The following is a 26,538-nucleotide window of genomic DNA, read 5'->3' on the forward strand; positions in this document are numbered from 1 at the left end:
GTCATATATAATGAACGCAGGGTGGTGTCTAAGGGCAACGATGCTAACGGCTGTTATTCACCCACTTTGTATGGCTCTCTGCACCTTGGTGTAGGGCTGGCCAAAGTTTGATCCTGCAACGTTGGTGTCAGAAGGTCAGTGGTTGCAAAACTTCAACCACACGACTGTCGAAATTGAAGACTGGAAGTAAAATATCAGGCAAGGTTCTAGAATATAGTGTGAGGTACGTACTGTATTTTATCTATTCAGGTACTGAGTAACTGATGGTCTTCTTATTTCCAGGTTGAAGATGATATTATTTTACGTGTCTGGGTGCCTGGCTTCGGTGTTTGATGAGCATATTCATGTGCAATGATCTTGAATTGCACATATAACTGCTAAAGTGCTGTGTCTAATTGCAACAATTGTTAGCGATTGCATTTTATCCCGTGTGATTTCTGGTCTATCATTTTGTACGTATATCACAAGTTATACCATTAAACATCCTTTCACGCAAAAACTTTGTTTACTTACCCTGCTTTGGTAAAAGAACACTGAAATATTTTTCGTACAGTTGGTACATTTCGTACGTATGTAATTATGCAGAGCATAATGCGACGGAAGTGAAGACTGGAATAAAAATATCAGGTAAAGATCTAGCATACCGTACTTCATCTTCGCAGCCAGGTACAAACCAATTCAATGACTGTACTTCTGCTTCTATCCAGGTCGAACAAGAAGATGTTTTACTGGACTGGTTGCCTCCTTTCGGTCGTTATATGTGACTTAACATGTGCAATAATCATGTTGTTCACATATAACAACTACAGGGTGGTGTCTACTTACAACAATTAGTAGTGACTGATATTCACTAACTTTTTCGGCTCTCTGCACCTTGGTACGTATTATACATGGAATATATTCCAACTACATTTGTATGAACAGCCCTCTTTTTTTTAACCACAGAATGGTTTCCCAAAATAACTGTGAAATATTTTCATAGAATGAGGGTTAACTCTTCGGTAAACTGTTTTCTTCGTCAGTGTGTTTAGAATAAATTATTTAATGCCTAATTATGTTGCACATAATATGACGGATGGCAGGTTAATTGAAGCCCTACTGTAAAATAGATTCACTGAATCAGCCTATGATATTCTATGCATTAACTTTATATCATTAATGACCTTACGTCCCATTAAATACCTTTACCCTTTCCGGTGAGGTTTAGATGTGGGAAGTTTGTCCTGCAGGTGTTCTCTTACGCTGTAGCAATTGAACCTAATCGAAGCTGTCGTATCTGAGTACATTCAAATACAACAGGGTTGATCCAGGTTCGAGCCTGCAACGCTCAGTTCAGAAAGGCAGTGGCTCTACCATTTCAGCCACTCGCCCGTGGTAAAGTGAAGACTGGAAGTAAAGAGAAGGTAAGGTTCTAACATAAACTCTGACGTATGTACTGTATTTTAACTATTCAGGTACTGAGTAATTGATTGACGTAATTCTTCCTTATTTTCAGATTGAGTATGATGTTATCTCACTTGTCTGGGCGCCTCGCTTGTGTGGTTATATATGCACATTCATGTGCAATGATCTTGAATTGATCATATAACTGCTAATATGCTGTGTCTAATTGCAGCAATTGTTAGCGATTGCATTTTATCCCGTGTGATTTCTGGTCTATCATTTTGTACGTATATCACAAGTTATATCATTAAACATCCTTTCACGCAAAAACTTTGTTTACTTACCCTGCTTTGGTAAAAGAACACTGAAACATTTTTCGTACAGTAATTGATTTGATCAACTAGAATTCTTAACCGAACTGTACTGTATTACAAAGGGATGATTATACATTCTCCTTTCGGAACTGTATACTACACTGTACCTACGTTTAGTTTAATATGAATTCAGGGGTGCGAAATTGAAAACATAATCCTAAATCGCGTTTTTATTTATTACAGTCGGATTTTGCCTACAAGTTTGCAATATTGATGGTAGTTTGTATTGCTGTGTTTTGGTTTATTATTGTTATGTTAATAAATATAGAGGGATTCCACCTATGATATATAACAAGTAACATGTGTACAAATTGTTCAGAATGCCTTTGCCTGCCACATGGTGGAAAAATGGCCAAGATTTGAAGAGATCGGTGCTAAGTGTTTTTATATCTGCCTGTAATTTGTGATGTGGTCTCATTTTAAATTAACATATTAACACTTTGTTTTTACGGTCCACTTTTGTACCCTGCGCTTAATCAAACATTTTGTACAGTTCATGTATACATTCCACTGTCGCAGTTAAGGTCTAGAGTGGACACGTCTTCAGCAATTATAACAATGATCTGGAACTCGTGATGTATCGTTATATTCATAAATATTAGAATTTGCATTAATACGATTACCTTTTTTGTTACCTAGGTGCTCCTTAGCGGTTTGGTGAAAATATTTCTTCAGTCATTATTGTCGAAACCTATAGCCACTACACTGTGGTGTCTAAAGGCAACGATTGCAATGACGTTCCTTCACCCACGTTGATCGGCTGTCTGTGCGTCGGTACGTGTTACGCTAGTAACAAATTCAAAATATCAGAGCCTGCACAACTCTCCATTCCTTAGTGCCCTCTGTTTCCCAAGTAAACAACGATATATTATTAACATGTTTTGATTATTACAACTGGACTTTTTGTAACTCTGCTGGCCCGTAATTATATGAGATGATTTTATGCAGAGTATCGTAACCGAAGTGCAATGAACTTATCATTTAAAATAACTTCCAGGAATAGGGCTTGGGCACTTTGTCATATACAGGGCTTGGAGTTATTCGAGCCAAGTCTTGCCCTAAAATTCTGCAACTATGTGTATTTTTTGTCTTTTTTGTGTGTCTATTAAAGATTTAACCAAAAAGCGTTTCGTTTAATTCATAGTCATATTATAAGGAAGGTGGGTCCTAATTGCGAAAGCGGTTTCTTTGGTAAAAGTTGGAAGGACTGTGAAACAATTTCTGATCACAGGGCCAGCGAGTTGGCCGTGTGGTTAAGTGCGTGTGGCTGTGAGATTGCATCCGGGAGATAGTGGGTTCAAGTCCCACTGTCGGCATCCCTGAAGATGTTTTCCACGGTTGTTGTCATCTGTACATGTACTCGGCCCTTCTCCTGGAGAGTTATCTTCTGCAGACTGTTGAATTGGTAAAGTTCTGTCTGCTATTTGTACATCAGATGCCACAAAATCTTGAGCAGTAAAAATATTTGAGTTGAAAGGTTCAATATCACTAGTTTTAAACCCCCTGAGAATGTTAGCTGGAGTGAACGCTAAAGTATAAGCTACACCTACAAGGCCTGCGATGTCATATATGGTACTTCTTGGTGCATTGGCTGGTGTTCCCGTGAAGTTACACATGAAATCAGAGCATGCACTGTTGTATTTAGCCTTTAGAGGTCCAAATACAGTCAAGTCCAAGGGCTGCGTTTTATGACTGCAGTGTGGTGGAAAGGTGAGCAAAATAATTCCATTATCTTTGACGAAGTTCCGAGAATCGTTACTGCAACGCGATTCATGGTTTTCCTGAATCATCAATTTTGGTTGGTCCTGCTTTACAAAATAGGTCAGTACAGACAGAAACAGTTCACTTGTCATCCATCCACTAGGACTGGCTCCTCCATCACTTCCAGGTGGAACACCGTTGAGCATGTGGTCATGGAAATTCTTCATAGGAGAAATAAAGATATGGGGGACTACTTTTCCAGTGGCTCCTACAATTGCTGTAATAGTCACTAAAACCCCTCGTTCTGCTCTAGTCATTGGACCTACTTGTCTTTTTCCATAAGATATAATTGTAACATGCCTACAACAATGTCTACCTGTCTTATTCATTGCATGCAGCTTCTTTGAAGTATCTTTGAAGGTCTGTGCACTGTTGTTACTGCTGTCTCGTCGAGATTATAGGTATCTTGAGGATCTTTATATCTCGCAAATTCTTATAGAATACAGAGACATGAGTTTTGTTGAAACGTACGGCCTTGTTTAAAGATGTCTGCTCTGGAGTTCGTTAGGTAAGGTTATGCCACTTACGAAACTCGGTAAGCCAGTCTTCACCGGGAATTTTAATTTTCTACCAATTTGGCCTAATTGTTTTATTATTTGTCACTGCGAACTCATAAGGGAGACGTTATTCTGAAGCCTTTGTCAATCCGTAATGAATGTCTGAGAACGTTTGAATATAGTCTACTAGCAGAAGTTCTTCATCCCTGGTAAAAACTTATACATGTTCATTCCGGTTCCGGAAGTTCACTTCTGTAGTGTATTCTGCAACTCTGTATTTCCTGACATAACGTTTTAATGTGCTACGAGGAATACCTGTTAGTTTTCCGCCTGACGGTCAGACAACTCTCCATTTGCTACAGATATCACAACATTTTCCAGCTCTACTGTAGAATATAACCGATTTTGGGTCGTACGTACAATATTCCTTGGCACTTTCTGAAATAGAGGAAGATAAATTGCAATGAAAGGTGTATTTGTCTTAAAAGTTAAAGTTCAGTAAATACTGGCCAACATAATAGTGGTATCTAACTCATAATAACTTGATCCAAAATTTTGGTGTTAACTGGACCGGTCAACCTAACCCCAAACTTCTATGGTCCAGTTAACCTCACATGTCCTCAAGGAATAATCACGAAAATGGGAAGGAGAATGGTTTCCTGTATATCTTTGATTTCATGATGTTTCACGAAGCAATAACCATTGAATTTAACACTAATCAAGAAAATTGTGAAGTGTCAATAACTAATAGCCCAGGAGAATTTATTACTAGCAAATATAATTTACTCTCCCCTGTGGAATTAACTTTTCCATTTATTGTTCTGAATCACTGCCTGCTCGATCTGCATCCGACGGCTGCTTATACTGCCTGCTCATTGCAACATTTTAACATGGCATTAAATGAAACACTTCGTTTACAAATACCCACAGCAGGTGGCAGCACCAACCGGCTCCTGAACTGTCGGAATGGAATAGCGGGAAATAGGGTAGTACTGTATTTGTTTACAGTGAAAATGGTGTACTGCTGCGTGCCTTTCTGCAAATCAAAGAAAGGTAAACCAGAATGCCGTGGTATTTCATTCCAGGACACGGGCTTTTTCAGGAGATCCAGTTAAAGCCATGTTTAGTTCTATAAGAATGGGAGGAGGGTGCAATGTCATGACTGACTCCCGGGCTACTCAGAATTCTATGAAGAGAATTCTGAAATCCGGTATGTTAATATCCACCGATGGTGGTAACGTTATCCATAAGCAAAATTCAAAATGTTCTGCCTCAGTATCCTCTGCCGGACTTGACGAAACAGAACCAGTGATGTCCGCTGAGTATGTACTTGATTTACTGGAGGATGTTCGTGAGCCCCCTAAGTCAGTGTGTGTCACTTTGGAAACTGCTTCCCAGGCATTAGTGTGTGGTTATTTAGTGCATGTAATCGAAGAAAAACAATGCAGCACATGCTTGAGTGACGTTTCCCCCTCAGTTAATGCATCCCCATTGATGAACTTAATCAGACAGTCTGTCAGAGGAGGCCTGCGCTATCCCCAGCAAGTATTTATTGGCCTCATTATGGGGCTACAGAATTTGTTGAGGCAGCTCTACCGTACTGCAAGAAATCTGCACGTCTGCTCCAGACTATAAAAAAACTATGTTCTACCCTCTTTAAATAATAATAATGTTATTTGTTTTACGTCCCACTAACTACTTTTACGGTCTTCGAAGGTGTCGGAATTTAGTCCCGCAAGAGTTCTTTTACGTGCCAGTAAATCTACCGACACGAGACTGTCGTATTTGAGCACCTTCAAATACCACCGGACTGAGCCAAGATCGAACCTGCCAAGTTGGGGTTAGAAGGCCAGCGCCTTAACCGTCTGAGCCACTCAGCCCGGCTCTACCCTCTTTGTGCCACTGTAAGATTTTAATGTGTTTTAGTAACAATAAGCACCAGGAACTTGTGTCAGAAACTGTAGTGGCCAAATTCGTGAAACCTCTACTTAGTAATGTAGGGAAGTACCATACAGGCAAAGTTTACAGGTTTTCTTATTCGTCGAAACCTCTTTCTCGAAAAGTCCTGAAGCTATCACTCTCTAGAGCACCACTTTATGCATACAATTCTTTAATTTTTCTGTTACTTTCAGATTTAAAATTTTGCTTGTATGCTTATCTATATATCTTATAGCTGTATTCACGCGATAACTGGGTACGTCTGGTGCTGCGATCTAGCGGCAGTTTGTTTGTAAGTCGTGTTACACGTTTGAATATGGAATGAGCAGGCAGTATAAGCAGCCATCGGATGCAGATCGAGCAGGCAGTGTTCTGAATACAGCATTCACACACCAGTCATATTAGGTTACATAGTGGAGCCAACCTAAAGAAATTAACATGTGGTAGCAAAAAATAAATTTCCTTGTTATTTTGATTATTATTGAGATGGTCCAGTTAACCCCGTGGTCAGGTTAGCCCCAACCTCCCGTATATTCTCCAGATATCCTTTCCTGCAAAAACCTTGTTTACTTACTCTTGTTTGATAAACATAAAATGAAAACACAGTGATATATCTTTAAAGTTATTGAACTGTGCAACTGGAATTTTTAACATTGTACATTAACCTTGCGTAAATATACTTTAATTCACCAATTTATAGTTTTATATAAATTCAGTGGTCCGAATTTAAAAACATTCTCTTTAAAAGTGTTTTTATTTATTAGAGTTGGATCTTCCCTACAAGTTTGCAGTATTTAAGGTAGTTTGTACTGCTGTTCTTTTAACTATTGTTATGTACGTAATAAATGACATATAAAAGTAGCATGCACAAATAATTATTCAGAATTAATTTTCCTGCTCCGTGGCGGTAGGAATGACCATCGTTTGCTGTGAACAGAGGTAAGTGAGTTTATTTCTGGCTGTAAGTTGTAATGAGTGTCTCAGGTTTAACAAATTAACAAATTCACACTTGTCTATTACGGTCCGGTTTTTTACATTGGCTTGCCTAAGGTGCAACTAAATATGTTTTGCGGTTGATATACCCATTCGACTGACGCAATTAAGGTCTGGAATGTTAAGACGTCTGCAAGTACAGCAATGATCTGGAAAATGTGATGGTTCGTTATATTCACTGATAATCAAATTGGCTTGAACACCATAACCGGATAGTTTCTTACCCAGGAGCTCCATATCAGTTTCGTGCCATAATATCAGGTAAAAGTTATTGTCATCCGAAGATCTTTCTTCCATGAATGTATTTGGTTTGTAATTGCTTGTATAGTAATCAATCTGTTAATATGACTGTTAGGAAGAACAGGGAAAATATAAGTGTGGTATGATTTTACCATAAATGTTGTGGTACGCAATTGAAACAGCCGGGTAGGCACATGCTGTAAGCAAGTGTGTCTTCTATTCAGCACGTGAAACATTAGAATATTTTACAGGAATTAGGGCCTCACCTTCGTGGTTATATGCAAATATTCATGTTCAATAATCAAGGTTGAAACCTACGTATATAACCACCAAAATGTAGTTTCTCAAGGCAACGATTGCAATGACGGTACTTCGCCCAATTTTGATCGGCTGTCTGTATGTTTGTACGTGTTACTATAGGGAGAAAATCAATGTATAAAAGCCTTTACAACACTGTTTCCCACATTAATAGCGATATATAATTAAAATATTTAGATTGGTGCAACTTGAATTTGTGTAACTCTGCTGAAATGTAATTATATCAGATAATTTTATGCTGAGCAACTGTGACCGAAGTGTTGTGCACTAATTTATCACTTTAAATAGTTTCACGGAATAACGTTTAGCGTTATTCGAATAATGTTTCTCCCTAATATTGTGCGATAGTATATATTTTCTGTCTTTTTGTCTTTCTTGTATGGCTATTGAAGAATTAAATATAAAGTGTTAACTTCAATTCGTTGTCGTTTAATAATTGGTTTTCTCCTACTACAAGGCGGTGCGAGTGCGGAACATTAACTGAGCACAGGGTGAACTGGATTTTCATTCATTCTGATTGTGGAATATGCTTCTAATAAGTAACAAAGACTGGTACACGCTTTTAAAATACAAACCTTATCAATACCGGTCAGTTTCACCTAAAATGCAATTAAAGCTTCGTTTGCTTTATGTACCAACAAAATAGACGAAAGTGAAGCACGGACCAGATAATTTGTTGACATTTACAACACAGTTCTTCAGCCCACGTATATATCTTGTTCACGCGGTTACTCATACTGATGTTTATTGTAGGAGGCTACTTTGATGATAAAATGTTCCACAGTGTTTTCATGCGATAGTGCCAGATACTTAATATAACGTCTAGGGTAACAAAACGCTTTGCGCAGTGCATTTCGCATAATTTAGTTATAGCGTAATAATGCAAAGCATAATGCGACGATAACTGGAAGTAAAATACCAGGTAAGGTTCGAGCATAAACTGTGTGGTGTCTGACGCCTTTATAATAGTCAGGTACTGACTAATTAATGGACTGTTTTTTTTCTTATTTCCAGGTTGAACATAATATTATTTTACTTGGCGAGGTGCCTCCTTTAGCTGGTTCTATGTGAATATTCATGTACTGGTGAAATAACGATGGCAACCGCATATAACCACTACATGTTTGGGTTTAATAACACAACGCTAATGATGGTTCTTCACCAACATTGATCGGCTTTCTCTCATATTTCTCCTCATCGGTAAATGCAGTAAGTTAGTTTCATGTTTTAAGGTTTCTTAGTGTTTTCATGCGATAATATCAGATTAAATATATTGTCTTTGGTAAAACGATTCTTTCTTCTGTTTATTTAGAATATATATACCAACACGTAGTTGACGTATTTGAGCACATTCAAATACAACCGGACCGAGCCTGGATTGAAGCTGCCAATCGGGGTCAGAAAGCCAGAGCCTCTACCTTCTCAGATTCTCGCCCAGCGAAAGTGTAGACTGCAAGAAAAGATCAGATAAGATTATAGCATAAACTGTGCATTGTGTTCTGTATTTTCAACAGCCAGATATTAAGTAAATGAGGGAGTGAGTTTCTGCTAATTTGAACGAGAAGATATTTTATTGGATTGGGTGCACCTCTTATGTGGTTATATGGACATTCGTGGTACAATAATAATGCCAAATTATTAACACACTACACTATGGTATTTATGAGCAACGATTGCGAATGATGTTTCTTCACACTTTGGTCACCTGTACGCCACATGCTACGCGTTACACATGGAATGAACTTCATATATTCTTTCATGTACAGCCTTTTATTCCTTAGTAAAAAATTGCTGTTCGCTAAAAGTTCCTTCGTTTTTCATTCGTTAGGGTCACAGTTTGTACGCTGGCTTGGATATCATGATTCTCTCTTCATTGTACTTAGAATCAGTACCTGCGGATTATGTTCCGATCGGGAAGACTGGAAGGAGAAATCAGGTCCAGCATAAAGTATGTAATACGTACTTTATTTTAAGCAGCCAGATACTGAGAAAATCAATGACTGTATTTTACAGGAATGGGTTCTTTTACTAATTTTACTTTTACTAATTTTGGAGCAAATTTTTAACATTGATCATTGTCGAAATTCACCCAGCACATATCGAGCTTCAACTTGAGGTTTGCATTTTTTTCAGTTCTGGTATATAGTAGTCCTGATAATGTCACATGAACAGTTGCTACACTCTAATTGCGTTCCATCAAATAACTAATATGCCATCGCGTTCAAATACCTAATAATCACCTGCCTGTACTAAGGTTAAGAAGCATAGAATTCAACATGGTCCTTGATAGATAGGTTATTTACGTAAATGTAATAGTGATAAAATCCTCAGCGTATGAATTATACTTATGTGCCTATTTCCGTAATACACATTTCCTCTCTATTTCCAATTCCATAAGATTACGGTTCCAACGCATTTGTTTCTCAAGAATCCACTGGTCACAATATCACAAAAAGCCGCATATTTTTTACAGTTTATTTCATATCTCATTATGACAAATTCGGCAATTTCTTCTCATCTAATATAAAAATATTCTACATGATCTGAAGAATTCGTGGTCAAATTACTTAATTCTGATTCCTAAAAGAAGGCACTCCCGGGAGGAATTTCTGTCCTGCTTAGCGTAATCATGTCCAATCCGCTAGCAGTTCAGAAGTTCCTCCCGGAAGTGTACCACGCAACGACTGTATGATTATACACTAAGATGGAGAGTGGGACTCTTAAGTGCAGTTCCAACGTCAAAACTGCAGAATAATATAAATGGTGAATACGTCACTATCTCTCTGCTAATAATTAATAAGGGCTCTTGTTCTTGATGATTAGTTTGTTTAAAATTCACACCAGGATGGGACGTAAAAATGGTTTTCTCCGAATTTAACTTCATGTTAGGACAGGTGATTTCTATCTAAGCACCACTTAGAATTTTTGTCAACTGACACCATTCCACGCCACGTCTCCACTGACAATTGCAAACATATTACTTAGTCGAGCAGTTCATGTACTAGTCCAAGGTCTTCCAGCACTAACTTTGGAGCAATTTTTTAACAGTGATCATTGTCGAAATTCACCCAGCACATGTTGCGCTTCATCTTCAGGTTTGTATTTCTTTATTTCTGGTATCAAGTAGGTCTGATAATGTCACATGAACACGTGCTATGCTCTAATTGTGTTCGATCAAGTAACCTATCTGTCATCGCATCCAAATCCCTAATTACCACCGGCCTGTACTAAGGCAAAAGGAGAATAGAATTCAATATGGTCCTTGGTAGATATGATATTTACGTAAGTGTAATAGTGATTCTACATTCAGCGAACAAATTAGTCTTATGTACCCGTTTCCGGAATTCCCATTTTCTGTCTATTTCCAATTCCATAAGATTGCTGTCCCAACGCACTTGTTTCTTAGGAATCAGCTGGTCTCAATATCACATAGAGCCTCATATTATTTACAGTTATATTTCAGATCTCATAATGACCATTCGGCTATTTGTTGTCATCTAACATACAACTATTCTACACAATCTGAAGAATTCGTGGTCAAATTACATCATTCTGATTCCTGTAAGAAGGTACTTCCGGGTGGAAAATCTGTCCTGCTTAGCGTAATCATGTATCAAATCCGCTAGCAGTTCAGATGTTCCTCCTGGAAGTGTACCACGGAATGTCTGTATGATTATACCTATGATGGAGTGTGGGAGTCCTAAGTGCACTTCCAACGTCAATATTGCAGAATATTACAAATGGTAAGTACGTAACTATGTCTGTGCTAATGAATATCAATGGCTCTTGTTCCTGATTATTTTATTTAAAATTCACATCCGGATGGTGCGTAAAAATGGATTTCTCCGAATATATGTTCATGTTATGACATTTGATTTTAATTTAAAGCACAACTTCATCATTTGGCTAATGACACCATTTCACGCCATGTCTCCACTGACGATTGCGAACATGTTATTTAGTCGAGCAGTTCGTGTATTTATCCAAGGTATTCCAGCGCTTATTTTGGAGCAATTTTATAACAGTTATCATTGTTGAAATTCACCCATCACATGTTGCGCTTCATCTTCAGGATTGTATTTCTCTATCTCTGGTATCAAGTAGGTCTGATAATGTCACATGAACAGGTGCTATGCTCTAATTGTGCTCGAACAAATAACCTATCTGCCATCGCATCAAAATCCCTAATTTCCACCGGCCTGTACTAAGGCAAAGGGAGAATAGAATTCAACATGGTCCTTGATAGATATATTTACGTAAGTGTGATAGAGATTCAACACTCAGCGTACAAATTAGTCTTATGTGCCCGTTTCCGGAATTCCCATTTTCTGTCTATTTCCAATTCCTTAAGATTGCTGTCCCAACGCACTTGTTTCTTAAGAATCAACTGGTCTCAATATCAAATAGAGCCGCATATTATTTACAGTTATATTTCAGATCACATAATGACCATTCGGCTATTTGTTGTCATCTAATATACAACTATTCTACGTAATCTGAAGAATTCCTGGTTCATTCTGATTCCTGTAAGAAGGTACTTCCGGGTTGAATTTCTGTCCTGCTTAGCGTAATCATGTATCCAGTCCGCTAGCAGTTCAGAAGTTCCTGCTGGAAGTGTACCACGCAACGTCTGTATGATTATACCGTAAGATGGAGAGTGGGACTGTTAACTGCTGTTCCAACGTCAATACTGCAGAACAATATAAATGGTGAATACGTCACTATTTATCTGCTATTAATTAATAAGGGCTCTTGTTCTTGATGGTTATTATGTTTTAAATTCACACCCGGATGGTTCGTAAAAGTGTTTTCTCCCAACATAAGTGCATGAAATTACTAAGCTTAACTTTTTTTATCAGACATATTTCCACGCCATTACTCCACTAACAATTGCGAACATATTAGTTAGCCGAGCAGTTCGTGTACTTACGCAAGGTCTTCCAGAACTAATTTTGGAGCTATTTTAACAGTTATCGTGGTAGAATTTCACCCAGCACATATCGCGCTGCACCTTCATGTTTGTACTCTTTCACTTCCGGCATCAAGTAGTTCTGATGTCACATGAACAGGTGCTATACTCTAATTGTTTTCTGACAAATAACTTATGTGCCATCCTTTTCAAATGCCTATATTTCCAACGGCCTGTACTAAGGCTTAAGAAGCATAGACTTCATGTATTTGTGGATAGATGTGATATTTTCGGAAGTGCACTTGTGCTAAACACTCATTGTATGAAATGTTATTATGTGCCCCGATTCAGGAATTCCCACTTCCTCTTTATTTCCAATTCCATAAGATAAGTGTTCCAGAGCACTTGTTCCTAAAGATTCAATTGGTCTAAATGTAAAAAAAAACCCGCATATTATTAACAGTTATATTTCAGGTCCCAATATGAAAAATTCGGCTGATTATTGTCATCTAATATTCAATTATTCTACATAATCAGAAGAATTAGTAGACAAATTAATTCAATCTCATTCCTGAAAGAAGGCACTTCCCGGTGGAACTTGTGTCCTGCTTAGCGTAATCATGTGTACAATCCGCTAGTAGTTCAGATGTTCCTCCTGGAAGTGTACCACGCAACGTCTGTATGATTATCCCTATGATGGTGTGTGGGACTCCTAAGTGCAGTTCCAACGTCAATATTGCAGAATATTACAAATGGTGAGTACGTTACTATTTCTGTGCTAATAATTAATAATGGCTCTTGTTCTTGAAGATTAATTTGTTTAAAATTACAACCGCATTTAACGTAAAAAGTGTTTTCTCCGAATATAACTTCATTTTAGGACAGGTGATTTCTTTCTAAGCACCACTTAACTTTTCTGTCAACTGACAGACACGCCACGTCTCCAATGACAATTGCTAACATATTACTTAGTCGAGCAGTTCAGGTACTTGTCCAAGGTCTTCCAGCACTAACTTTGGAGCAATTTTCTAACAGTGATCCTTGTCGAAATTTACCCAGCACAAATCGCACTTCATCTTCAGGTTTGTATTTCTTCAGTTCTGGTACCAAATAGTTCTGATAATGTCACAAGAGCAGGTGCCATACTCAATTTGTGTTCTATCAAATAGCTTATATGCCATCGCGATCAAATCCCTAAGTACCACCGGCCTCTACTATCGTTAAGAAAGTAGAATTTTACATGGTCTTTGATAGATAGGTTCTTTACGTAAATGTAATAGTGATAAAATACTCAGCGTACGAAATATTCTTATGTGCCTGTTTCCGGAATACTCACATTCTCGCTATTTCCAGTTCCTTAGGATTACTGTTCCAAAGAAATTGTTTCTTAAGAATCGAGTGGTCTCAATACCACAAAAACCCTCATATGATTTCCAGTTATATTTCATATCTCATTACGACAAATTCGGCTATTTTTCTCATCTAATATAAAACTATTCTACATAATCTGAAGAATTCGTGGTCAAATTACATCATTCTGATTCCTGTAAGAAGGTACTTCAGGGTGGAAACTCTGTCCTGCTTAGCGTAACCAAGTGTCCAATCCGCTAGCAGTTCAGAAGTTCCTCCCGGAAGTGTACCACGGAACGTCTGTATGATTATACCTGCGATGGAGTGTGGGAGTCCTAAGTGCACTTCCAACGTCAATATTGCAGAATATTACAAATGGTGAGTACGTAACTATTTCTGTGCTATTAATTATCAATGGCTCTTGTTCTGGATGATTATTTTGTTTAAAATTCACACCCGGATGGTACGTAAAAATGGTTTTCTCCGAATATAAGTTCATGTTATGACAGGTGATTTTTATTTAAAGCACAACTTCATTTTTTGGCTAATGGCACCATTCCACGCCATGTCTCCACGGACGATTGCGAACATGTTACTTAGTCGAGCAGTTCGTGTACTTATCCAGGTCTTCAGGCGCTAACTTTGTAGCAATTTTTTAACAGTGATCATTGTCGAAATTTACCCAGCACATATCGCGTTTCATCTTCAGGTTTGTATTTCTTCAGTTCTGGTACTAAGTAGTTCTGATAATGTCACATGATCAGGTGCTATGCTCTAATTGTGTTTGATCAAATAACCTATCTTCCATCGCATCCAAATCCCTAATAACCACCGGCCTGTACTAAGGCATAAGAAGAATAGAATTCGACATGATCCTTGATAGATATGATATTTACGTAAGTGGAATAGTGATTCGACACTCAGCGTACAAATTAGTCTTATGTGCCCGTTTCCGGAATTCCCATTTCCTGTCTATTTCCAATTCCATAAGATTGCCGTTATAACGCACTTGTTTTTTAAGAATCATCTGGTCTCAATATCACAAATAGACGCATATTATTTGCAGTTATATTTCAGATCTTATAGTGACCATTCGGCTATTTGTTGTCATCTAATATACAACTATTCTACATAATTTGAAGAATTCGTGGTCAAATTACTTCATTCTGATTCCTGTAAGAAGGTACTTCCGTGTGGAATTTCTGTCCTGCTTAGCGTAATCATGTATTCAATCCACTAGCAGTTCAGAAGTTCCTCCTGGAAGTGTACCACGCAACGCCTGTTTGATTATACCGTAAGATATAGAGTGGGACTCTCAGTGCAGTTCCAACGTCAATATTGCATTATGATTTAATGGTGAATACCGTACTATTTCTCTGCTAATAATTAATAAGGGCTCTTGTTTTTGATGATTATTATGTTTTAAATTCACACCCGGATGGTTCGTAAAAGTGTTTTCTCCGAATATAAATTCATGATGTTACTAAGCTTAACCTTTTTTTATCAGACATATTTCCACACCATGTCTCCACTAACAATTGCGAACATATTAGTTAGCCGTGCAGTTCGTGTACTTATGCATTGTATTCCAGAAATAATTTTGGAGCTATTTTTAACAGTGATCAATGTAGAAATTCACCCAGCACATGTTGCGCTTCATCTTCAGGTTTGTATTTCTTCAGTTCTGGTATCAAGTATTTCTGAGAATGTCACAAGGACTGGCGCTATACTCAATTTGTGTTCTATCAAATAGCTTATATGCCATCGCGATCAAATCCATAATTACCACCGACCAATACTAAGGTTAAGAAAGTAGCGAAAATGTAATAGTGATAAAATTCTCACCGTACGAATTATTCTTATGTGCCGGTTTCCGGAATACTCACTTCCTCTCCAATTCCATAGGATTACTGTTCCAACGAAATTTTTTCTTAAGAATCGAGTGGTCTCAATAAAACAATAACCCTCATATTATTTCCAGTTTAATTTCAGATCATATTATGACAAATTTGGCTATTTGTTGTCATCTAATACACAACTATTCTACATCATCTGAAGAATTCGTGGGCAAAGTACATCATTCTGATTCCTGTAAGAAGGTACTTCCGGGTTGAATTTCTGTCCTGCTTAGCGTAATCATGTATCCAGTCCGCTAGCAGTTCAGATGTTCCTCCTGGAAGTGTACCACGCAACGTCTGTATGATTATACCGTAAGATGGAGAGTGGGACTGTTAACTGCTGTTCCAACGTCAATACTGCAGAACAATATAAATGGTGAATACGTCACTATTTCTCTGCTATTAATTAATAAGGGCTCTTGTTCTTGATGGTTATTATGTTTTAAATTCACACCCGGATGGTTCGTAAAAGTGTTTTCTCCGAATATATGTTCATGATATTACTAAGCTTAACCATATTTTTATCAGACATATTTCCACGCCATGTCTCCATTAACAATTGCGAACATATTAGTTAGCCGAGCAGTTCGTGTACTTACGCAAGGTCTTCCAGAACTAATTTTGGAGCTATTTTTAACAGTGCTCATTGTAGAATTTCACAAAGCACATATCGCGCTGCACCTTCATGTTTGTGCTCTTTCACTTCCGGCATCAAGTAGTTCTGATGTCACATGAACAGGTGTTATACTCTAATTGTTTTCTGACAAATAACTTATGTGCCATCCTTTTCAAATGCCTATATTTCCAACGGCCTGTACTAAGGCTTAAGAAGCATAGACTTCATGTATTTTTGGATAGATGTGATATTTTCGGAAGTGCACTTGTGCTAAACACTCATTGTATGAAATGTTATTATGTGCCCCGATTCAGGAATTCCCACTTCCTCTCTATTTCCAATTCCATAAGATAAGTGTTCCAGAGCACTTGTTCCTAAAGATTCAATTGGTCTAAGTGTAAAAAAAACCCCCGCATATTATTTACAGTTATATTTCAGGTCCCAATATGAAAAATTCGGCTGATTGTTGTCATCTAATATACAATTATTCTACATAATCAGAAGAATTCGTAGACAAATTAATTCAATCTCATTCCTGAAAGAAGGCACTTCCCGGTGGAACTTGTGTCCTGCTTAGCGTAATCATGTATACAATCCGCTAGTAGTTCAGATGTTCCTCCTGGGAGTGTACCACGCAACGTCTGTATGATTATCCCTATGATGGTGTGTGGGAGTCCTAAGTGCAGTTCCAACGTCAATATTGCAGAATATTACAAATGGTGAGTACGTTACTATTTATGTGCTAATAATTAATAATGGCTCTTGTTCTTGAAGATTAATTTGTTTAAAATTACAACCGGATTTAACGTAAAAAGTGTTTTCTCCGAATATAACTTCATTTTAGGACAGGTGATTTCTTTCTAAGCACCACTTAATTTTTCTGTCAACTGACAGACACGCCACGTCTCCAATGACAATTGCTAACATATTACTTAGTCGAGCAGTTCAGGTACTTGTCCAAGGTCTTCCAGCACTAACTTTGGAGCAATTTTCTAACAGTGATCCTTGTCGAAATTTACCCAGCACAAATCGCACTTCATCTTCAGGTTTGTATTTCTTCAGTTCTGGTACCAAATAGTTCTGATAATGTCACATGAGCAGGTGCCATACTCAATTTGTGTTCTATCAAATAGCTTATATGCCATCCTGATCAAATCCCTAAGTACCACCGGCCTCTACTAAAGTTAAGAAAGTAGAATTTTACATGGTCTTTGATAGATAGGTTATTTACGTAAATGTAATAGTGATAAAAACTCAGCGTACGAAATATTCTTATGTGCCTGTTTCCGGAATACTCACTTTCTCGCTATTTCCAGTTCCTTAGGATTACTGTTCCAAAGAAATTGTTTCTTAAGCATCGAGTGGTCTCAATACCACAAAAACCCTCATATGATTTCCAGTTATATTTCATATCTCATTACGACAAATTCGGCTATTCTTCTCATCTAATATAAAACTATTCTACATAATCTGAAGAATTCGTGGTCAAATTACATCATTCTGATTCCTGTAAGAAGGTACTTCAGGGTGGAAACTCTGTCCTGCTTAGCGTAATCAAGTGTCCAATCCGCTAGCAGTTCAGAAGTTCCTCCCGGAAGTGTACCACGGAACGTTTGTATGATTATACCTGTGATGGAGTGTGGGAGTCCTAAGTGCACTTCCAACGTCAATATTGCAGAATATTTCATGCTTAAGCCCTGTTTACTTCCATTTGTTCGGTAAAAATACACTGGGATATTTTTAACGTTATTGAATTGTGTAACAAGATTTCTTAACCAATCTCTAGTGTGATAAAATGAGGTGATTATACATTGACCTTACGGAAATATACGCGGGGCAAAGTGGCTCAGACGGTTGAGGAGCTGGCCTTCTGATCCCAACTACACTGTAGTGTTTGAAGGCAACGATTGCGATGCGATTCTTCGCCCACTTTCATCGTCTGTGATATTTTGAAGGTGCTCAAATATGTCAGCCTCTTGTCGGTAGACTTACTGGCACGGTAAAGAAGTCCTGCGCTTCAAAATTCCGGCACATCGGCGTCTCCGAAAACCGTATTCGTTGTTAGAGGGACGTAAAGGAAATAGTATTATTATTATTATTATTATTATTATTATTATTATTATTATTATTATTATTAGTATGGAAACGTACCCTAATCCACCAGATTATATAGCTTAACATAAATTCAGGGGTCTGAATTTGAAAACATTCTCCGAAAACGTGTTTTTATTTATTAGTGTTTATTTACTATCCCTTCAAATTTACAGTATTTAAGGTGGTTTGTACTGCAGTTTGTTTATGGATATTGTGTCGGTAATAAATATAGTGGTACTGTATAACAAGTGTCATGCGTAAAGTCTGTTCAGAATTCCTTTGCCTGCTACATGGCGGTAAGAATGACCATCATTTGCTGAGAACAGAGCTAAGTGAGTTCGATTTTTTCTGTAAGTTGTAATGTATGTCTCAGATTTAAAATTAACAAATTCACACTTGTCTATCATGGACAGGTTTTTTATGTTGTGCTTCCGTAAGGTGCAACTAAATTTGATGTACGTTTTATGTACTGTACACATTCCACTGTCGCAATTAAGGTCTGGTATGTATAAGACGTCTGCAATTACAGCAGTGAAGTAGAACACGTAATGAACCGTTATCATCAGTGATTATCGAATTGGCAAAAACACGACTACCGGGTAGTTTCTTACCCAGGAAATTCTCATCGGTATCCTGCTTTAACATCAGGTGAAAGTTATTGTTCACTGAATATCTTCCTTCCTTGCATGTATTTGATTTGTTATTGATTGTATGGTAAAGCTTCGGATAATATGACTGATGGGAAGGGCAACGCGAAATTAAGTGAGTAATGATTTTAACCATAAACTACGTGGTACGAAATTGAAACAACCAGGTAGGCACATACTGTAGGCAAGTGTTTCTTGTTCTCAGCAGGTGAAATATTTTGAGTATTTTACTAAAAGAGGAGCCGCACTTTCGTGGTTATATGCACATTTTCTTGTTCAATAGTCATGATTGAACGTATAAATACTACACTGTAGTGTCTGAAGGCAACGATTGCGATGCTGTTCTTTGCCCAGTTTTATCGTCTGTCTATGTGTATGTACGTCTTACACTAGGAACAAACTCAATATTATAAAATCATGTACAACTCTGTCTTCCACATAAATAACGGTATGTTATTAAAAAGTTTTTTTTGGTGCAACTTGAATTTGTGTAACTCTGCTGGACCTTAATTATATCTGATGAGTTTATGCTGAGCATTTGCATCGGAAGTGTATAGCACTAATTTATCGTTTAAAATAGCTTCAGGGAATGAGGTTTGAAAGCTTTATCATATACCGGGCTGAGGGGATATTCGTACCATGTTTCGCCCTAGTATTGTGCAATATTTTATATATCCAGTCTTTTTGTCCTCTATGTATGGATATAGAATTACATATTAACGTCTTCGGTAACATGCTGCTTTGCTCAGTGTATTTAGCATAAGTTATTTGTAACTTAAGAATGCAGCTCGTCCAGCCAAATTGAAGACTGCAAGAACATTCAGATACGTTTGTAGCTTAAATTGTGTGTTATGCTGTGAAATATAAAGAGCTAGGTACCGAATATTTGAAGCACTGTATTTTTGCTAATTTCCAGGCTGAGCAATAAGTTACTTTACTGAACTGGTGCCTTTCTTATGTGGTTATATGAATTTTCGTGGTGCAATAGTAATGTCAAATTCATAAAACAGTACATTATGGAATATAGGAGCAATGACTGCTGATGAGGTTTCTTTACGTAATTTGGTCAGCTGTTCGCCAATTGCTACGCGTTACACATGGAATGAACTTCACATATTTATTCCTGTAAATCCTTCTTTTCCTCAGTACAAAGCTGTTGATGTTTAAGTTCCTCAGTTTTTTTACAAGTTGCTTTACGTCGCACCGACACAGATCTTATGGGAGCGATGGTATAGGAAACGCCTAGGAATGGGAGGAAAGCGGCCGTTGCCTTAATTAAGGTACAGCCCAAGCATCGGCCTGGTGTGAAACTGGGAAAACACGGGGAACCATCTTCAGCGCTGCCGACAGTAGAGTTCGAACCCGCTATCTCCCGGATGCAAGCTCACTACTGAGCGTTCCTAACCGCACGGCCAACTCGCCCAGTTTTAGTTTTTTCAATCGGTAGTGTCAGATTCTTTACGTTGAGTTGGATAAACATAATACATTCTCAGTGTATTTAGAATAGGTTGGTTGTAGCCTAATTATGCTGCGCTTTATGTTTCGATGTCGAAGACAGAAATGAAATCGGGTCAGTTCCTAGCATAATCTATGCGGTAGGATTATAAGTTAAGCAGTCAGATATTGAGAAACTCAATAACTGTATTTCTGATTATTTCCAGGTTGAACTCTTAAGATGTTATACCCGACTGGGTGTCACCTTTTGGTCATTATATGTGACTTTACATGTGCAATAAGAATGTATGTCATATATAATGACCGCAGGGTGGTGTCTAAGGGCAACGATGCTAACGGCTGTTATTCACCCACTTTGTATGGCTCTCTGCACCTTGGTGTAGGGCTGCCCAAATTTTGATCCTGCAACGTTGGTGTCAGAAGGTCAGTGGTTGCACCATTTCAGCCACACGACAGTCGAAATTGAAGACTGGAAGTAAAATATCAGGCAAGGGTCTAGAATATAGTGTGAGGTACGTACTGTATTTTATCTATTCAGGTACTGAGTAATTGATGGTCTTTTTATTTCCAGGTTGAAGATGATATTATTTTACGTGTCTGGGCGCCTGGCTTCGGTGTTTGATGAGCATATTCATGTGCAATGATCTTGAATTGCACATATAACTGCTAAAGTGCTGTGTCTAATTGCAACAATTGTTAGCGATTGCATTATATCCCGTGTGATTTCTGGTCTATCATTTTGTACGTATATCACAAGTTATATCATTACACATCCTTTCACGCAAAAACTTTGTTTACTTACCCTGCTTTGGTAAAAGAACACTGAAATATTTTTCGTACAGTTGGTACATTTCGTACGTATGTAATTATGCAGAGCATAATGCGACGGAAGTGAAGACTGGAATGAAAATATCAGGTAAGGATCTAGCATAACTGTGTGGTACGTACTTCATCTTCGCAGCCAGGTACAAACCAATTCAATGACTGTACTTCTGCTTCTATCCAGGTCGAACAAGAAGATGTTTTACTGGACTGGTTGCCTCCTTTCGATCGTTATATGTGACTTAACATGTGCAATAATCATGTTGTTCACATATAACGACTACAGGGTGGTGTCTACTTACAACAATTAGTAGTGACTGATATTCACTAACTTTTTCGGCTCTCTGCGCCTTAGTACGTATTACACATGGAATATATTCCAACTACATTTGTATGAACAGCCCTCTTTTTTTTTACCGCACAATGGTTTCCCAAAATAACTGTGAAATATTTTCATAGAATGAGGGTTAACTCTTCGGTAAACTGTTTTCTTCGTCAGTGTGTTTAGAATAAATTATTTAATGCCTAATTATGTTGCACATAATATGACGGATGGCAGGTTAATTGAAGCCCTACTGTAAAATAGATTCACTGAATCAGCCTATGATATTCTATGCATTAACTTTATATCATTAATGACCTTACGTCCCATTAAATACCTTTACCCTTTCCGGTGAGGTTTAGATGTGGGAAGTTTGTCCTGCAGGTGTTCTCTTACGCTGTAGCAATTCAACCTAATCGAAGCTGTCGTATCTGAGTACATTCAAATACAACAGGGTTGATCCAGGTTCGAACCTGCAACGCTCAGTTCAGACAGGCAGTGGCTCTACCATTTCAGCCACTCGCCCGTGGTAAAGTGAAGACTGGCAGTAAAGAGAAGGTAAGGTTCTAACATAAACTCTGAGGTATGTACTGTATTTTAACTATTCAGGTACTGAGTAATTGATTGTCGTAATTCTTCCTTATTTTCAGATTGAGTATGATGTTATCTAACTTGTCTGGTCGCCTCGCTTTTGTGGTTATATATGCACATTCATGTGCAATGATCTTGAATTGATCATATAACTGCTAATATGCTGTGTCTAATTGCAGCAATTGTTAGCGATTGCATTTTATCCCGTGTGATTTCTGGTCTATCATTTTGTACGTATATCACAAGTTATATCATTAAACATCCTTTCACGCAAAAACTTTGTTTACTTACCCTGTTTTGGTAAAAGAACACTGAAATATTTTTCGTACAGTTATTGATTTGATCAACTAGAATTCTTAACCGAACTGTACTGTATTACTAAGTGATGATTATACATTCTCCTTTCGGAACTGTATACTACACTGTACCAACGTTTAGTTTAATATGAATTCAGGGGTGCGAAATTGAAAACATAGTCCTAAATCGCGTTTTTATTTATTACAGTCGGATTTTGCCTACAAGTTTGCAATATTGATGGTAGTTTGTATTGCTGTGTTTTGGTTTATTATTGTTATGTTAATAAATATAGAGGGATTCCACCTATGATATATAACATGTAACATACGTACAAATTGTTCAGAATGCCTTCGCCTGCTACATGGTGGTAAAATGGCCAAGATTTGAACAGATCGGTGCTAAGTGTTTTTATATCTGCGTGCTAAGTGTTTTTATATCTGCCTGTAATTTGTGATGTGGTCTCATTTTAAATTAACATATTAACACTTTTTTTACGGTCCACTTTTGTACCCTGCGCTTAATCAAACATTTTGTACAGTTCATGTATACATTCCACTGTCGCAGTTAAGGTCTAGAGTGGACACGACTTCAGCAATTATAACAATGATCTGGAACACGTGATGTATCGTTATATTCACTAACTAGCAAGATACCCGTGCTTCGCTACTGTATTATACTGAAATTTAGAATTGAATGCTTATTGTTTTATATATAATCCGCGAAAATTCGCAATCTGACTCGTTTTCTGAGAGAATCGGCCAAAATTCATGATCTGGCTCGTTTTCTAATAGATTATGGGAAGTTTCCTCCCATTTTTCAATCATTCTTCCCAGCAATCGATTTCGTACTTCCGTGCTAAGTCCAGGTATTCCACCCGGTCAGTTGGGTCCATAATCTATGCCATCTTTTCCTATAAGCATTTTTAATATGGGACAAATCCTTCAGGAGATCCAGCGTGGTGTCGTCTTGGGTGCCTTGGCGATACTGAACCGGCGGCCGGACTGCATTCTTAGTCATTACCCGTCCAAAAACCGTTTTCAGCGAGGTCCGCACATCTGACGACGGTCCAGAACATTATTATTATTATTATTATTATTATTATTATTATTATTATTATTATTATTATTATTATTATTATTATTATTATTATTATAGATGTTCTGGACCCCACAGCAAGATGCAAGACCGCTACTTGGCGGTAAATTACATCTGCTGCCATTGTCATTGTTGAAAATGTGACCAACACCATTGTCGCGCGTAGGCAAGTGTGCTGGATTTCTGGCCATACGAATGACATACTTCCGTGCATTATTGACCTTATTATGGAGGTGAAAAATTGGACGGTCAATCTCATTCCTATCGTTTACTTCAAATGTGTTTAAATTTTTATTTATATGCCAGGAAAATCTACTGCAATCTAAGAACGTTCTCCGAAGGAAAAGATGGCTCTTGAAAACGAACCCAGGAAAGATTAAAAATGATCGGCTTATGATCAGAATAAGTACATCGAAAATCTACAGCCTGTTTCCAGTCATTCGACAGGGTCAGGAATGGAATGAATAAAGCCCCCATACAGCGGTGAAAATAGGAATTGTGCCCGCAGCCGAAACCTGTCGCACTCCTCTGGGGCAATGATTAATGGATGACAAATGAAATGAAATTATATTGGACAGTGTTGTTGGAGTGAATGATGACAGGGAAAAACGGAGTATCCGGAGAAAAATCTGTCCCGCCTTTGTTTTGTCCAGCAGGAATGTCACATGGAGGACCGGGATTTGAACCACGGAACCCAGCTGTGAGAGGCCGGCGCGCTGGCGCCTGAGCAACGGAGGCTCCTTATAAATACATTATGAACAGTAAAATCAATTGGTCTCACCTCCTTTTACACCCCACCGCCGTTAAGTTTATTTAGCAAACCCCCCCCCCCACCAAAAAAAAGACTAAAAGATGCCGTGCTTCTTTATGTTAAAGGAGATTCCAAACACTAATGTTCACGTCTATTACCTTCAGTTTTGAGATTAAAATAATTCACTTTATTTCACTTCCTTTCACACTCCTCCAACCCCCCCCCCCCAATAAGAGAATTTTCCGGCAAAAAATACTTGTTTCTTTAATAGTAAAGAATCTTCTAAATACCAATTATCACGACTCTAACTTCTTCAGTTTTTGATTTATGTGTCCTCATGAAAGAAATTCAACTCCTTTTCACTCCCGCCCCCCCAAGATGGTTTCCCCCCCAAAACGCGTTTTTCTTTGTGTTTAAAGGAGATCCAAATACCAATTTTCATGTCTGTATGCCCTAACAACTTTAGTTTTTAATAGATGTAAGTATTCTCATACAATTAAGTCAATTAACTTTTCAACTCTTTCACATCCCCCCCCCCCCCCTTCATTGGATTTTCCGAGAAAATGTGTTTCTTTACTTTTAAAGAAGATTCCAAATATCAAATTTCACGTATGTAACATCTTCATTTTTGAGATAACCGTAGCCTAATTAAAAGAATTCAACACCCTTTTCAGTCGCTTTACCCCATCCCTCCACCCAAGGGGTATTTCTGAAAATTAAAAATACACGTTCCTTTATTTTTAATAGAGATAAAAAATTCCATTTTTCTCTTCTGTAACATGTTCAGTTTTTTTTAGATATACTGTATAAATTCTCATTTTAACATTTCATCCCCTTTTTAGTTCCCCTTAAGAGCAGTTCCCAAAAACAAATCACCTATTTTTCTTTACATTTACAGGAGATTCCAAATACCACTTTTTACGTCTGTATCATTCTATGTTTCTCAGATATTCTGTAGATATTGTCTTTCAAAAAATTCACCCCAATATGTCACTCCTGTTTTACCGCCATTAATTGGAATTTCCAAAAAAATACGTGTTTCTTTATTTTAAAAGGAGATCCCATATGCAAATTTTCAGTTCTGTAATATCTTCAATTTCTGAGATATATGTATCCTCATTAAAGGCATTCAACCCATTATTCACCCTTTTACACCCCTCCTATTCGGATTTACAGAAAACAAAAAATACGTGTTCTTTATTTTTAAAGGTGATTCTGAATATCAATTTTTACATGTGCAAACTTTGAAAGTTTTGAAATAGAGATACACTCATTTTAAAAATTCACCCCCCTTTTCCCCCACCCATTAATTGGATTTTCCAGAAACAAAAAATACGTGTTTCTTTATTTTTAAAAGAGATCAAAAGTACCAATTTTCAGGTCTGTAATATCTACAGTTTCTGAGATATAAGTATCCTCATTAAATGCATTCAACCCCTTTTTCACCCCTTTCCACTCCTCCTATTGGGATTTTCCGAAAACAAAATAATACGTGTTTGTTTATTCTTAATGAAGATTCTAAATACCATTTTTTACATCTGTAAACTTTCAAAGTTTTGAGATATAGAAACAATCATTTTAAAAATTCACCCCGCTTTTCCCCCTCCCATTAATTGGATTTTCCAAAAACAAAAAATACGTGTTTCTTTATTTTTAAAAGAGATTAAAAGTACCAATTTTCAGGTCTGTAATATCTACAGTTTCTGAGATATAAGTATCGGTATCCTTATTAAAGGCATTCAACCCCTTTTTCGCCCTTTTTCACCCGTCATATTGGGATTTTCTGAAAACCAAAAAATACGTGTTTCCTTATTTTCAAAGAAGACTCTAAATACCAATTTTTACATTTGTAAACTTTTAAAGTTTTGAGATATAGATACACTCATTTTAAAATTTCACCCCCCTTTTAATCCTCTTAGCAAAGGAATATCCAAATATCCTCTCTTAGCGAGCACCCACATCTTAATATGAATGTATCCCCAAAATTTCATTTTATTATGTCCAGTAGTTTTGGCTCGGCGATGATGAATCAGTCAGTCAGTCAGTCAGGACAAGTTATTTTATATATATAGATATTAGAATTTGCATTAATACGATTACCTTTTTTGTTACCTAGGTGCTCCTTAGCGGTTTGGTGAAAATATTTCTTCCGCAGTTAATTCCTTTTTTCATGTATTTGATTTGTTA

The sequence above is a fragment of the Anabrus simplex genome, chromosome 2, assembly GCF_040414725.1.
Source record: "Anabrus simplex isolate iqAnaSimp1 chromosome 2, ASM4041472v1, whole genome shotgun sequence".
NCBI classification, from domain to species: Eukaryota; Metazoa; Arthropoda; class Insecta; order Orthoptera; family Tettigoniidae; genus Anabrus; species Anabrus simplex.